The following is a 15,096-nucleotide window of genomic DNA, read 5'->3' on the forward strand; positions in this document are numbered from 1 at the left end:
GCGGTCTGTGTCCAGTGTCACATGGCTGACACAACATGTACGACAGGCACCCAGGTGATGTCCAGTAAACTGCCGCACTGGTTTTGGTATCCTACAATGCTGCTCCGAAAATTGGCGTGCGGCGGCCCGGGGGGGGGCGTGGGGAGCTGGCGTGAACGGGCCTCCCCAGGTGGCGGCCATCTAGCTGAGTTGCGCCCGCTCTTGCGGCTACAGCGTCTCGCTCACCATGTTGTTGAGTTGCTCCCACTCTTGCAGTGCAGCGATAGGCGGCTGCCACATGGCTCTTAAAATGGCGGACGGCTCCTCGGTTTTAGGCCTGGTCCACTGAAATGGCCCTGGGACACTTTGGAACTCGGACGCTTGCCTGCTAGGGCTTGGGCTCCATTCTCGAAAAGCGTTCCCTCAGCCGTGAAGATTGTATAAAAGTCTTGGGGGCCCCCGACTCCCGCAGGCTTCCGGTGGGGAGCGGCTGCCATGATTGCTCGCGGAATGACCACGACGGAGCCACGAGATGGTGGTGCTCTCATGCTGACGCCAGCTTCAGTCTGAATGATCCAGAAACAGGGTGGGGCTTTCATCGTTTGGGAAAAAAAGGTCATATGACCAAGCCTTCCATCTTTAGGAAACCAAAAGTAAAATGAACCAATGAAAAGTTTTATAAACAAGTCACATGACCTGTTATGCGGCATAGGGCTACAAAAAGCGTAGAAAATCCGTTGGCACGTGAGGCGGCGTCAGTAGCGGACCGATGTGCGAATAGGCCGAAGGCAGCACAACGGGCCGAGATCCGGATGGTACCGAGGTGGTGTCCAGCAAATTGCCGCACTGGTGTGGCCATCCTACAATGCTGCGCCGAAAGACGGCGTGTCCAGCTGAGTTGCGGTCACTGTTGCGGTACAGTGACTCGAACGCGCCGAGATCCGGATGGCACCGAGGTGGTGTCCAGCAAATTGCCGCACTGGTGTGGCCATCCTACAATGCTGCGCCGAAAGACGGCGTGTCCAGCTGAATTGCGGTCACTGTTGCGGTACAGTGACTCGAACGCGCCGAGATCCGGATGGCACCGAGGTGGTGTCCAGGAAATTGCCGCACTGGTGTGGCCATCCTACAATGCTGCGCCGAAAGACGGCGTGTCCAGCTGAATTGCGGTCACTGTTGCGGTACAGTGACTCGAACGCGCCGAGATCCGGATGGCACCGAGGTGGTGTCCAGCAAATTGCCGCACTGGTGTGGCCATCCTACAATGCTGCACCGAAAGACGGCGTGTCCAGCTGAATTGCGGTCACTGTTGCGGTACAGTGACTCGAACGCGCCGAGATCCGGATGGCACCGAGGTGGTGTCCAGCAAATTGCCGCACTGGTGTGGCCATCCTACAATGCTGCGCCGAAAGACGGCGTGTCCAGCTGAGTTGCGGTCACTGTTGCGGTACAGTGAGTCGAACGTGCCGAGATCTGGATGGCCCCGATGTTGTGTCCAGCAAGTTGCCGCACTGGTGTGGCCATCCTACAATGCTGCGCCGAAAGTCGGCGTGGGGTGCCCCGTTGGCTTATGAGGTGATGTCAGTAGTGGACCGATGTGTGAATAGGTCGGAACCAGCACAAGGCACCAAGATCCGAATGGCAAGTCCTGGATGTTGAGTGCCTCAGTTGAGAGTTCTGAGCAGTGCTTGTAAGACTGTCTGAAGCTTATTTGCACCTGCTGCAGCTTCACTAGGTCCGGCGGAACTTTTTTCCTTTTCCTTTCTGCTTCTTTTCCTACAATGCGTTTCATCTGAAGACACAACCAGGTCCCTGAATGTGTGCAGGGGGACGCTATTGATTGAATGAAAATGGCGGCTTGACACAAAGCTGACTCAAGCGTTACTGTTGGTGCTATACAGACAAAAATTGGTTTTCAGTTTGTACATTCTTCAGGTTTTTTTTTTCCATCCAAGTCTGATTGAGAGTTTGTAGAAAAATGGCTTCAGATTTTCCACATACTACTCTTCAACATTCTTCCTAAATGTAACAATGTGAAACTCACTAGGAGAACGGCTGTTTCTGTTTCCTTTCAAAATGCTGCCAACAATATTTTCTGAATGGAAGACACCATCTTGTAGCATAAAGGGCCGAAAGGGGTTCTGGTCTGGCCGATGGTTGGTGGAGACATTTTGACTATATCTTGGACCTGCCCGGCCTCGCCCAAAATGGCGCCGGTATAAATGGGACTCGTAACTCCTTGCCCACAAATGTATATCTAGAAAATGTTATTGTAAGTGGCCCTGTTCTATTTTAATTACAAAATGTATGTCCACCGATTCCGCAACTGTTAGACACCTTAGTTCTTGCAACCTAATGGCCCGCTCGTTACGTTCCTCTACAGTGTAAATGTCTCCTCATCATATACGATTTCAGTTTGCTCCGTGGCCGGCCCACGTGGTTATAGGCCCGTATTTGTATACTGACATTTTCACAATAAAGGTTTTTAAAACAAAACACGGTAGTAGTATTTACATTGGTAAAGTTTTTACTTTTAGTGACTGTTTTCGAATCAGTAAAAGGCAAGTGAAATAAAGCAGTCCAATTACATGACGGATAAAAGGTATAATATGTAGGAACGCAGTAAAGATAAATGGTCAAGGGCAGTTGTGTTTTTCATGTCTGCAACATAAAGTGATCGATAAGAATCTGATAATCAGGCGTATCGGCGACTAAGACAGCAGGCCGAATCTCTTTTACTCAACGGCTCCGTCATGGAAGGAAGAAACGCCCTTTTTCTCGAAAAAGGAATATATTTTACTTGCAAGACAGTTGTAAATTTTCCGGGAAAGTACATTAGCCTGGAATATTATAACATATGTTTGAAAAAAAAATATTGTTCGAAAATAATAAAAAGCGTAATTTTTAGGTCATATGACCAAGCTTTTCATCATTAAATTAACAAAAGTAAAATGAACCAATGAAAAGTTTTATTAACAAGTCACATGACCTGTTATGCTTACGTTACGCGCTGCGCGCCGCGCCTCGGATCACTTCCGGGTGCGCTAACGCGGCGTGTCATAAAACGCATTACGCGACAACGTAGGTCAAGAATATAGTCTAAATGTCTCCACCAACCAGCGTTCAGAACACAACCCCTTTCAGCAGTCCAAAAAGTTCTGTTAAATGACAACAGAGGGGACAGGCAACAAGAACCATCAGTCAAAGAGGGGAGGGCAAGTTCTTCTCTTCCGGGTCATGTTGGGGCGCTACCGGAACTGATCGAATTGGTAGTCTATAGTGTTTCTGGATGTTTCAGACTAAAGCTGGCGTCAGCATGAGACCACTACCATCTCGTAGCTCCGTCGTGGCCATTCCACGAGCAATCATGGCAGCCGCTCCCCACCAGAAGCCTGCGGGAGTCGGAGGCCCCCAAGACTTTTGTAGAATCTTCACGGCTGAGGGGACGCTTTTCGAGAATGGGACCCAAGCCCTAGCAGACAAGCGTCCGAGTTCCAAGGTGTCCCAGGGCCATTTTAGTGGACCAGGCCCAAAACCGAAGAGCCGGCCGCCATTTTGAGAGTCCTGTGGCAGCCGCCTATCGCTGCACCGCAAGAGCGGGCGCATCTCAACTACATGGTGAGCGAGACGCTGTAGTCGCAAGAGCGGGCGGTAAACAGCTGAATGGCGGAAGAGGCACAGTGTAGCAAAAGCGGGCGGAATGGCAACTAAAACGATAAAGGGGCGCCCCACTACAGCTTGTCTTCAGGTCAAACGGATTGTGGGACAAGGTCCAGAATTGAAGAGTCATCAAAAGGCAAAAAGTTCCGCCGGACCCCGGGAGCCGGCCGCCTATGTCGGGGGCGATCTCAGGCTACACCAGTGCTATAAGACTTGGGGAGGGTGTCGGAGCCAAGCGTCTTCTCCGAGTCCATGGCCATCACACCGCCCCTCAGGGGCCTCCGTCAAACTGTTTAGGAAGGTAACATATCGCATTGTTTTCTAATGCAGTCAGGTCCACAAACGACACTCACTTACTTTGAGAATAGTGAAGCTGCAGTAGGTGGAAATAAGCTTCAGACAGTGTTACAAGCACTGCTCAGAACTCTTAACTATGGCACCCAACATCCAGAACTTATGCTATTTGAGAATGGCAGTGACATCGAAGCATCTCAGGGACCAAAACCATTAACGTACTTTCACGTATGAAAATCTTACTTGGGGAGGGGGCAGGAGCGAAGCGCCCCCTCCCAGTCAGCGCCACCACACCGTATGTTGAAAATCTGAAGCCATCGTTCTACAAAGTCAACCAAACTTGGATTGAAAAATCTAGAAAAATGTACAAACTGAAAACCAGTTTTGGTCTGCATAGCATCAGTAGCAATGCTTGAGTCAGCTTTGTGTCAAGCCGCCATTTTGATTCAACAAAGCACAGGCATTGAAAAAGGCTCAAATTCAGAACTCTAAACTATGGCACCCAACATCCAGGAGCTTGCCATCCGGATCTTGGAGCCTTGTGCTGCTTTCGATCTATTCACACATCGGTCCACTACTGACATCATCTTATAAACCAACGTTATGTAAATAGTTTTTTAATAAAATGTTTTACCCTGTTTCTTTGCTGGTGTGTTGTCTATATTTTTAATATTTGCATAGGGTTTGTCGTTATTTTGTGCGGGATGGGTGATGGAGCCGAGCTGTCTTGCAGCCCTCATGGTGTGGAGCTCAGTTCATCTCACTATTTTCGTATTTCTCATGAAGGGTTGTTCCTAATATTTCTATTTTAGCGAGGTCAAAAAGAGATCCAATTAGTGGCCTACTGATTTTGCTTGATTACTTTTATTTTTTTTACACGATTTTTCACTATCTGCAAAGACTAAACAGAGTATTGCGACTTTGTGCTTGTTTGTAAATAGAGAATGATCCAAAGAGAACCAATTCTAAAACAGTAAATGCTTGGACAACAATCAATCAAATGGAGAGACAAGCAGGCACGACGGATTACAACGGGGGCAAAGGCTTGCGTTAACTACCGTTCACTATCTGCAAAGAGAGAGTACTACTAAGACAAAAGAGGGGAGGGGGTGGGTGCAGCGTTCAAAGCACATCAGCGTGCATAAATACGAAAATGTTTTTATCTATCACGTACTTGACATTTTAAAGCTTTTCATATTTGCTATTAAAAAACCAATGAAATTCACAGAAAAAACCATAGGTTATAGTGGATATATAGTTAGGAATTTGCATTTACAAAACCTTGAAAATTCAATGAAAAAACCATTGGTTTTAGGCCATATATAGTTAGGAATTAGCATTTACAAAACCTTATTTTACTCGCATAAAACCATTGAAATTCCATATATAGTTAGAAGCGCTAACTATATATCGCGCACCCGCAATCCACTGCTGATGATGTCACATATTACATCATTCATGACATGGTCAGTGACATCACTGATGACATCACTGATGACATCTCAAATGACATCACTGATGACATCACTGATGACAACTCAAATGACATCACTGATGACATCTCAAATGACATCACTGATGACATCACTGATGACAACTCAAATGACATCACTGATGACATCTCATTTGTCATCACTGATCACATCACTCATGTGATAATACAATGAACCTCTTCAGACTCTAATATAACCTTACATACACTCAGTATAAACAGACACTCACAGACTGTCACTCATCCATGGAGTTACTCACACACCTAGTCAGTCATGCAAAGAATCAATCACACCTCCATTTCCTCAACTATACAGTTATACACATCTTACTTATTCAAACATATAATAACACATATTTACTCTCTTATATAATCCCTGATACAAGCTCACAGTGATCGATATAGCCACTCACACATTCACTGGCTCTTATGTTCAGTTATTTATATATTTCAACTCTCACATGTATTGTGTTTTACATACGTACTTACTTGCACATGTAGCAATGAGAAATCCATTCACTCACCAACACACCCATGCACAGTCAACCGCCCATATAGCTGTTTCCACATGCACTCTTGAACTCATACTCCTAGTGAATCAACTGCTTACACATCTATGCACAGAGTCACGCACCTCCCAGCCACCCACACACACACTCAGCCTCCCATTCAAATACTTGGGCAACCAATCAATAACCCATATGGCCACTCTTATAGCTACTGATCAACACATGCAGCAGCTTACACAACAACAAACATACTGATGCACAAATTAAGACAGTTTAGTCACTAACCCATGCACTCAGTGAGACACATTTAATCACTCTTTCATACAGTCAGTGATGCACCTACTAAATTCTTCATCCAGACACTTATACATCCACTCATTCTTCAATATGTAAAACATATTTAAACTTTACAGACACATACAATCACTGGATGTTGTGATCAGTGATGTCATCAGTGATGTCATTTGAGATGTCATCAGTGATGTCATCAGTGATGTCACTGACCATGTCATGAATGATGTAATATGTGACATCATCAGCAGTGGATTGCGGGTGCGCGATATATAGTTAGCGCTTCTAACTATATATGGAATTTCAATGGTTTTATGCGAGTAAAATAAGGTTTTGTAAATGCTAATTCCTAACTATATATGGCCTAAAACCAATGGTTTTTTCATTGAATTTTCAAGGTTTTGTAAATGCAAATTCCTAACTATATATCCACTATAACCTATGGTTTTTTCTGTGAATATATATATATATATATATATATATATATATATATATATATATATATATATATATATATTCACTGAAAAAACCATAGGTTTCAGACAAGTTATGGTTAGAAATTAGCTTTTAAAAAACCTTTGAAATTCACTGAAAATAACATAGGTTTCATACAAGTTTTCCCGGGGGTATTGGGGCTACCCCCGCAGTCCCCAGTGTCAGGGCTGGTCCCGGGGTCCCGTGTGCCAAAAGTGGTCCGGGGAAGGGGGGACCATGTGGCCCCGCATATAGATTTTTTTTTTATAAATAAACAAGGTCAGGCCCAGGGGGATGGTGGCCCTGTGGCCAAAAGTGCCCCACGGAAGTGGAGCCATGCGACCCCCTCCCATATAAATATTAAAACAAATATATAAACTAGGAAATACACAGTGGATGGGGTCCCCAGGGACAAAATTGGCTGCTAGAGTGGGCCACGCAGCCTCCTTCCTGTTTTCTTTTTTTTAAATGGGCAGGACACCCTGGGGGGTGGGGTCCCCAGGTCCCTGAACATATTAAGAGAAGGGGGCTACACAGCCCCCTTACCACAATAATGAAAAAAACAGAAGCATGCATCTAGCCGGAGGCCCCCCTCCCTGCACCACTGTTCAAATGCACCACATGGCGCGTTCTGGATTGGGGGATTAAGCCCACTTGATTACTAATGGTCCTTAGGGGCCAACCAGCCATTCAGGTAACTCCAGTAAGCCCCACACAGTAGGATTGCTGAGAGGTGGTCCGGGACATGGCCCTTTTTACACCACTCTGAAAGCGTGCCTCTTGGTGCGGTGGGGCGATGAGGACCAAGTGTTCTTTATCCCCCGAGCAGCAGGCACACTGGAGGCGTGTTTGCAGAGTGGTATAATAAGGGGGAATCCAGCTGTGAGGGGCTTACTAGAGATCACAGGAGGGCTAGTTGGATCCCCAAGGACTCTCAGGAGGCAAGGGGACTTCTACCCCAACCAAGAGTGCACCCGGAAGCGCTTTTGCAGAGTGGTGCAGAAAGGAGGCGTGGCCCATGTCCACCTCTCAGCAATCCCACTATTGGGGGCTTACTGGAGGTGTCAGGTAGGCTAGTTGGCCCCTAAAGACCCCCAGCAGCAAAGGGGACTTCTATCCCCATCCATGAGTGCGCCAGCAAGTATGTTTGCAGAGTGGTGGGCAAAAGGGGCATGGCTGGCTATGGGAACTTAGCAATCCTGCTGTGTGGGACTTACTGAAGGTTTTAGGAGAGTTAGTTGGCCCCCAAGGTTATCCTTGAGGCCAGCTAGTCCTCTTTTTACCTCCAGTACGTCCCACACAGTGGGACTGCTAAAAGGTCTTCGGAGGCCACGCCCCCCTTTTTCCACCACTCTGCAAACATGCCTCCCGGCACAATATCAATCAATCAATCAAGGAATTTGTAATGCGCACTACATACCCGTGAGGATCTCAAGGCACTAGGGGGGTGGAGCTGCTACTGATTGAAGAACCAGGTCTTGAGAAGTCTTCAGAAGCCCAGCAGGTCTTGGGTCTGTCGTAGGTTGGTGGGGAGGGTGTTCCAGGTCTTGGCGGCAAGGTTGTAGAAGGATCTGCCACTGGCGGTCATTTTCCGGATGCGTGGGACCGTGGCGAGGGCTAGACTAGCTGAGCGGAGGCTGCGGGTGGGGGTGTAGAAGCTAAGTCATCCATTGAGGTATGCTGGTCCGGCATTGTGTAGGGCTTTGTATGGGTGGATGAGGAGTTTGAAGGTTATCCTCTTGTTGATGGGGAGCCAGTGTAGATGTCTCAGGTGGGGAGTGATGTGGCTGAGTCGGGGATGTCGAGGACCAGTCGTACCGAGGCGTTCTTGATGCCTTGCAGCAGTCTCATGAGCTTAGTTGTTGTTCCTGGGTAGAGGGTGTTTCCGTAGTCCAGCCTGCTGGTACAGTTTTTCTAATTTCGGAGGGGATCCACTTGAAAATCCTGCGGAGCATGCATAGAGTGTTGAAGCAGGATGTGGAGACGACGTTGACCTGCTTGGTCATGGAGAGGGTGGAGTTGAGGATGACCCCCAGGTTGTGTGCGTGGTTGGTGGGTGCTGGGGCTGTTCCCAGCGAGGTGGGCCACCAGGAGTCGTCCCAGGCTGAGGGGGTGGAGCCGAGGATGAGGACCACCGTCTTGTCAGAATTCAGCTTCAGCCTGCTGTCCTTCATCCATTTGGTGATGGCCTTCATTGCCCTGTGGAGGTTGGCTTTGGCGGTGCAAGGGTCTTCGGTGAGGGAGATGATCAGCTGGGTGTCGTCGGCATAGGAGATGATGATGATGTTGAGGTTGTGCTGGCGGGCGACGTGGGCGAGTGAAGCCATATAGATATTGAACAGTGTTGGGCTGAGAGAGGATCCTTGTGGTATGCCGCAGACGATCTTGGTGGGAGGCAGACGCTCTGGGTTCTGCCGGAGAAGAAGGATGTGGTCCAGGCCAGGGCTTCCTTTTGATTCCGGTGGCGTGGAGGCACGTTGTTAGGGAGCGGTGGCAGACCGAAGGTGTCGAAGGCGGCTGAAAGGTCCAGAAGGATGAGGGCGGCTGTTTCTCCTTTGTCCATCAGGGTCCTGATGTCGTTGTTGGTGGCGATGAGAGCGGTTTCAGTGCTGTGGTTGCTGCGGAAGCCCGACTGGAATGGGTCCAAGATGTTGTTGTCTTCGAGGTATCGGGTCATTTGTCTGTTGACAATTTTCTCTGTGACTTTCGCCGGGAACAGGAGCAGGGAGATGGGCCGGAAATTCTTACGGTCCTAGGGGTCCACCTTGGGTTTCTTCAGTAAGGCATTAATCTCGGTGTGCTTCCAGCTTTCTGGGAAGGTTGCTGTCTCGAAGGAGATGTTGATCGTTTTCCGGAGATGGGGGGCGATGTGGTGTGGGCATGGGTCAGACGGGGATCTGGAGTGGATGGAGTTCATGGTCTTGATGGTGACTTGACACTGACGTTGGACCAGGCGATCAGGCAGTTGGTGCGCATGGTGGTTGCAGGGGTGGTGGGCTCAGCGGTGGATGTGGGGGTTGTGGCGTTGAAGCTGTTGTGGTTGTTGGCGATCTTGCGGTCAAAGAAGTTGGCCAGTGAGTTGCACAGGTTTTGAGGGGGGATTGTCATTAGTGTAGGAGCTAGGGTTGGAGAGTTCTTCCACGATGTTGAAGAGCTCTTTGCTGTTGTGTGTGTTGTTGACTAGGCAGTCTTTGAAAGCGGTCCTCTTGGCGGTCCTGATGAGTTGGTGGTGTCTGCGGGTGGCGTTCTTGTGGGCCGTGTTGCTGTTTGGTGTTCATTCGCGGAGCCAGTTCTTTTCCAGTTTTCAACAGGTGCTCTTGGAGGCTTGGAGGTCTTCGGTGAACCATGTAGCTTTCTTGCTGGAGTGGTTAGTGGCGGGGTCCTGAGTGGAGCGAGGGTGTTGGCGCAGTTGTTGATCCACTGTTTGAGTTTGAGGACGGTGGAGTCCGGGGTCGGTGGTGTCCGGGGGTGGTCTCAGGGCAAGGGTGGTGGTCAGTTGGTCTTCGGTGACCTTGCCCCAGCAGCGGCGTGGCATCTGTTGGGTGCGGTGGTGCGTGGTGGGTTTCCTGAAGGTGAAGTGGATGCATCTGTGGTCGGTCCAGTGGGGTTCGGTGGTGGGGTTGAAGGAGACACGGGGACTTGCGGATAAGATGGGGTCAAGCGTGTGTCCAGCGGCATGGGTGGGTGTTGTTACGAGCTGTCTGAGTCTTAGGTTGGCGAGGTTGTCGATTAGGGCAGTGGTATGGCATTGTTGTAGTCCTCTAGGTGGAAGTTCAGGTCCCCGAGGAGGATGTAGTGCGTCGAGGCGAGGACGTGGGTGCTGATGAGGTCGGCGATGGAGTCGCTGAACTGTGGTCGGGGTCCGTGTGGTCTGTAGATGAGGGTTCCTCTGAGGGTGGTGTTGGGGTTGGTGTGTATCTGGAAGTGCAGGTGCTCGGCGGTGTTGAGGGTGTCGTTGGCGTTGGTCGAGACTCTGATGGTGTTCTTGTGGACGATGGTGATTCCCCCTCCCACTCCGTTGGTGCGGTCTCTGTGGGAGATCTTGTAGCTTTTTGGGATGGCGATGGCGATGGCGATGGCGATGTCTGGTGCTGATGTGGTATTTAGCCAGGTCTCCGTCAGGAAGGCGACATCGGGGGCAGTTGAATCGAGGAGGTCCCAGAGTTCGATGGCGTGTTTGCGAGCGGAGCTGGTGTTGAGGAGGATGCATTGGAGATGGTTGGGATCTTTGCTTGACGGTTTGGCGGGCTGGATGCTGGTGAAGCTGCAATTCCTGCAGGTGAAAGGCCCATGGGTGCGCTTCGGTGTGTCCTGGTAGAAGGCGCGTTCTCGTCCGGGGTTGAGTGCGTGGAGGGTAGAATTTAAAAGACCTTAGAAATTCACAGAAAAAATATATATTTCAGGGACGTGGTAGTTAGTTGGACATTTTACTCGTCCAAAACCAGAGAAATTCTGCTAACTATAACTTGTGCCCTGGAATGCACTGCTGATGACGTCACCTATTATATCACTCATGACATGGTCAGTGACATCACTGATGACATCACTGAAGACATCTCAAATGACATCATTGATGTCATCATCCAGTGACTAAGTGTTTCTAAAAAGTTTCTGAATGTTATATATATGTATGCCAAGGTATAGTGAAGAATTAGTGGGTGTATGATTATCTCAATGGATGATTTAGGTAGTGCGTGACTGACTGTATAAGTGAGTGATTAAATTTGACTTAGTGAATGCTAATCTGTGCGAATGTCTGTATCAGGCTGTCAGTTGGTGTGTAAGTAGATGCATGGGTTGGTGAGTATCTGCATGAGTATCTATATAATTTGATCGTGGAATAAAAAAGGGCTTTCGTCGAAATTCTATTTTCCAGACACACTTGGATTCTTAAAAAAACACCACATCATTCTTGTCCAGGAAACCGGCATCCCAATCATAGTGTACCTAAAATTCATGTCACCTGCCACGAGACAGAGCAAGTTCGGCAGACAGCGCGGCAGACTTTCTATTTATGCGTCTACTAGATTGCCTGCATGCATCAAACAGCTAAAACTTGAAGTAGAGTGGGTCGCTGGCCTTTTGGCTGACAATTTTACATCAGAGAGCAAGCTACTACTACTAAATATTTACATTTCTCCTTGCACCACTGAGAAAAAAATCCAAACTGGATCGCCGGACCGAAATACTATGCAACATCCTAAGCACATACAGCAGAAAACCCTGTTTAATTGCTGGAGATTTCAATACAAACCTCTTCCACAACCAGTTAGAGGACCTAGGGATAATCCTGCCAGCAGTCCCCTCACATCTCGCCATACAAACATTACAGTCAAGACTTAGACCTTCCAAATTGGGCAAATATCCAGTCCTCCAATTGAGCAGAAAAGGTTACATAGTAACAAATGGTCTCTCACCCACAGATACTCCCCTGGACAAGAACTAATGGCCGAACACATTTATTTCGGGACTTTACATTAGGAAACTGTGAAATACTCCCCTTATTCAAGTGCCACTACATTGCAGCACAAGGGGAGAGTGAGCATCAACCCCATATAATAACTTTATCACTCAACATGCCTAACCATCAGGCAATCGCTCACACACTAGCAGCAAGTCACACAGAGAACCTAAGGAGAATGAAATTGATGTCCAGCGTCGTCCCGTCTGTTTTGAAGAAATGCAGTGCTTTTCTAAGCTTACTAAGCGAAAAAGACATACCCATCATCGACGGCTGGGAAGCACTTGTAAACAGTTTAATAAATGAATTTCCATCAAAATCTTGCACCTGGCAGGACACACCACAACCTTGCATTTCACCTACAACAAAAAAGGTAAAATCTCAAAGAAATTCGGCCCTACGCTCGGACAGAAAAAGCCCAGAAAATGCAATCCTATTTAACCACTACCAGCAAGCTCAAAAAGCTTTCAAGGCATCCGTGCATAGAGACAAACAATCAGTGTCAGACCAGTTCTGGTTGAAGTTAGTCTACACCAGCAAAAAGTCCACCACAAAGCTATTCTGGTCTCTCGTAAATAGAGGCCCACTAGAAGGCAGAGGACACAGCAGCACAAACATAAGCACTAATGACTGGACCGAGTTTCTATCCAATCACTTCGGTGAACATTCAAGCAGGATAGAGTATCCCAGCGCCCATTCAACATCCAAATCTTGACCAGCAGTCACTGAAGCCCACTTCACAGATAACACCGGGTCTATCACCCCATTCAAAGTTGCCCCGGATGAAACAATAATCGAGAGAATGAAGGCACAAAATAATCAAACATCTGAGACCCTGATGACAACATGAGTTTTAAGAAACACCATTGCTCGGAGAATTAGGAAAGGCAGGTCAGAAGGAGCTCCCAGCCCAATGGACTACCCAGGCCTTGTTCAAGTCAGACATAACATCGTGGTCAGGTCTCCTCGCACCCCTGTTTTTACATTGCCTGCTCAATCACCACATCCCGGATTCCTGGAAAGGCGCTATCATCCACCCCATCTACAAGAGCATTAAAAGAAACAACCTGAAAAAATATAGAATGATAGCCCTCCTGGGCGTCGAATCTAAAAAACATACCAGCATTTTACTGGAAGAGCTGTCAACGTGGACTGAATCAACACAGTGCCTCCCCTTCAATCAGACCTGCTTTGTGGCTAGGTCAGGCACGACCAGCAACCTACTGACACTAACAGTTTTGATGGAGAAGGCAGACGTCCGTCAAATCCAACTATACTGCTGCTTCGTCGACTTCAAGGTGGCTTTTGATCGGCTGCCAAGTGGGCGCCTATGGCAAAAATTAGAGAGCTGGGGCATAATCCCCTTCTTTTAAAAGCCATAATCCAACTAAATACATGAACCTGGATAAGAATAAAATTGGGAGACTGGTCTCATGTCTCAAAAAAGATTCAAACAGGAAGCAGTGTTAAACAAGGCTGCGTGTTGGCGCACCTTCTTTTTAATCTGTTCATCTCTGACCTATCCTCCACACTTGACAAAGTTAATTCATAAAAACAAGAGGTAGTTATAAGTAGGTCCTAGTTTCTATAGGAGGAGCGTTTTTTTTTTGCCAATATCTTTGGTGTCATTTGACAAATTCCTATAAAATTGTCAATAGGAGGGAATCCCAAAACGTGTATTCCCTATGTTAATTCCAATAGACATCTTAGACACGACTACAGTACGATCTGCTGAACAGAATGACACCACATTTGGCAGAAAGGTAGCTGTTAGTCCAGAAAGCAACCTTTTTGTAAATTGGAATAGATACTTTATGTTGTTTTTGAAATATTAAGGAAAATCGAAATCCAGATTTGTATGTATGTGGGGACATGAGGATCCGCAGCCTGTCACAATCTCGTGTTGAGGTCTGGTGGACTGCCAACACTTCAAACAAGAATGTATTACTATCCATCTTGGGACTTAGCTTGAGACGAGTCTCAGAAAAAAAACATAAAAAAATGGGGCAGGGCTGGAATACCCTGACCCTGCATGCTTCCAGATGGACCCTGCCAGGTTAAAATAACAAGTAAAAAAAGAAGTGCTGATTCCTGCACTTCTTTAGTAATCTGCCCTAAGGTGGGCCAAGTCCAGGGGCCATTTTGAAAATAAAGTATGGAGGGCACATGACCCTCCCCCTTATTAAGGCCCCAGATACCACCACTCCCCAGGGCTTATTCATTGTTAAATGGGGGCATCCCAGAAACCACAGCTCCATGGGAACCACCACCTCCCCAGGGCCACTTTCCAAATATAAAACAAGGGACCTCGGGGACACCCACATGCCCAGGGTTTATGCTATGGTATGAGGGGCGTTTCCGATACTCCCTGGACCCAGGGGACTGCCACCTCATAGGCTCAACTTCTTTTTTTAAATGGGAGGGGGCTGCAAGGCCCTCTCTCCTGGGCCGTTCTCGACCCCCAGGACTGCCACATCCCCTTAGCAGGCCCTACAAACAAGAAAGGAGGGGAGCGTGCAGACCCCTCCTGGAGCCATAGATGACCCTTTTGACCCTATGGAGCCTGCTATGTCCCAGGTGCCCCAGGATCAAAGCAGGAGCGATTGATGACATCTCATTTGAGAAGTCAACAGTTATATCACTGACCATGTTTATGAGTGATGTAATATGTGAAGTCATAAGCAATGTACCCATCTTAGACAAACTTAAGACAGACTTAAGACAGACTTAAGACAAAATCCTAACTTCTGTGAATACCAAAAGTAGTAAGTTCATTCTGTGAATGCTAAAAGTAGTAAGTGCATTCTGTGAATACCAAAATAGTAGTAAGTTTAGGATTGAGTCTTAAGTTTATTCTGTGAATCGGGCCCCCGGTTTACAAGCACAAAGCCATACACATTGAGCAATTGTAGTTAGAGTCATCACAAGAAAGTATA

The sequence above is a fragment of the Lissotriton vulgaris genome, chromosome 1_2 (genome assembly GCF_964263255.1).
Source record: "Lissotriton vulgaris chromosome 1_2, aLisVul1.2, whole genome shotgun sequence".
In the NCBI taxonomy this organism is placed as follows: domain Eukaryota; kingdom Metazoa; phylum Chordata; class Amphibia; order Caudata; family Salamandridae; genus Lissotriton; species Lissotriton vulgaris.